This window comes from Odocoileus virginianus, chromosome 10 (assembly GCF_023699985.2).
Source record: "Odocoileus virginianus isolate 20LAN1187 ecotype Illinois chromosome 10, Ovbor_1.2, whole genome shotgun sequence".
NCBI classification, from domain to species: domain Eukaryota; kingdom Metazoa; phylum Chordata; class Mammalia; order Artiodactyla; family Cervidae; genus Odocoileus; species Odocoileus virginianus.
Window position 1 is genome coordinate 33,481,979 of NC_069683.1, and position 1,865 is coordinate 33,483,843.

The following is a 1,865-nucleotide window of genomic DNA, read 5'->3' on the forward strand; positions in this document are numbered from 1 at the left end:
CCACTGGACCTTCAGGGAAGTCCCAAGCTTTGGTGGGGATTTATGATTGCCCAGTGACCTAATGAGCACCTGAAAAAAGCATCTTTAACGTTAGAGATTCAGTGTAGGGGCCACCAAGTTCCAAAAAAGGTAGGGGGAGGGTGTGTGAGGGTTGTCCTGTAAGGATCACTTCTCTGCTGTTTTCACCATGCTTTGTTGGCCAGAGAGCTGAAACAGGGCTGTTTTTCATTTCAAGCTTTACAGTAAAAAGGAAAAAATGTGCTGTTTTATTTAATATAAATGTTATCTTTGATCAGGTTCTTTGAAGTCTTGCTAAGAAGGGTCATGACTTAGTCATTTGAAATGGGAAACCCGGCAGGGTTGGGCAGGGGGGATTGGCTGCTTCCCTTCAAAGCTCTTCAAAGATGTATGTTAGAAAGGTCTTAGTCACCCACAGTCTCAGTCTCCATTCTTTGACAGAGACATTTAAATACACAACTCCCCGCTGAGGCTCAGAGAGGGGTCAGCATGGGGCAGGGGCGGGGTTAGGGGTGGGATAGATGAAGAACAGGATCTTGAACTGTGCTCCCGCTTTCCACTCCTCCTCCCTCCTCCGGGGACTGGCTGCCAACCTGGAGCTGCTCTGAGCCCAGCTGGGTCTACTGTGAACCAGTACCCAAGCCTCCCTAGGCTTTGCCTTTCACCTACCTCTGTTTAGAATTGAGGGTGTTCATCCCTCACCCCAGCTCCTCTGCCTGGATTGAACAGAACTGAGTTGGATGTTGCTGGTGGGCCTGATTGTCCCTCAGCTGAAAAGAAAATGCCTTCCTAATAGCACCAGAGAATAGGGCAGGGAGTGCTGCTGGTTTGTCCCCTGACTTCCTGGGAAGGGACCTCAGGAGCATAGATCAGTGTATTCCCCCAAGGGAAGACTCCAGCTGATGCGCTGAGAGTTGCAAGTAAAGCTGGTGTGGGGTTTCTTCTCAGCCTGCTAAAGTTGAAGAGTCTCCCCAAGATACTTGATGAAACTAGAGTACATCTTTTTTTTTTCTTCCCCAGCTGCTCCACGAGTCTTGCAGAATCTCAGTTCTCCGACCGGGTATCGAACCCAGGGCCATGGCATTGAAAGCTCCAAGTCCTACCCCCTGGACCACCGGGGAACTCCCCCCAGGTACATCTTAGCAGATGTAGCTAGTTGGAGCATAACTCTCTGCAATATGATCTGGACGATGCTCAAGGCAAGCCTTTCAGTCCAAGAAAAACACCCCTGACTCTATTCCAGACACAACTTGAAGCCACTACAAAGAGAAAGTACATTGGCTACAGTCTGCAGTCCAATTTAGGAAATAGAAAGATTCGGCTTCCTTAATCCTCTACAGGTGGCAGCTACCCAGCGGGCCACACTTCTCCCTGTGCCCCGGCACTTCACCCCCAGGTCATCAGGGGCAAACTAATGGACAGTTTCACATCCTGCGCTCCTGTATGGCAGCCCTGGGACTAGGGAACTTGGGAAACTGCACTCAGAGCTGACATGGGCTAGACTCCATGTCTCATCCCGAGGAATTTACATCCCGGTGTTTCCGGCGCGGACAAGTGGTAGACCAGTCGACCGACAGTGGGTGGGGAGTGGGAGGCTGAAAGGAAAGGGGTGGAGCTGGAGTCTGTTGTCAGAAAGGAAAGGGAGCAGGAGGGACTCGAGGCGAGGCTGCCTCAGCCCCTCCACTGTCAGCACTTCTGCACTTAACTAGGTTTCCTTCAGGGATGAGGGGGTCTTTCAAAGAATACTCCAGCCAAACACACTCTTTTCTTTGGCCTGAGGAACAGGGTGTGTGACTAGTACAGTTGAGGGCCCTGCACTTGGGGCTGAATGTGCTGTGGTTGCAGTC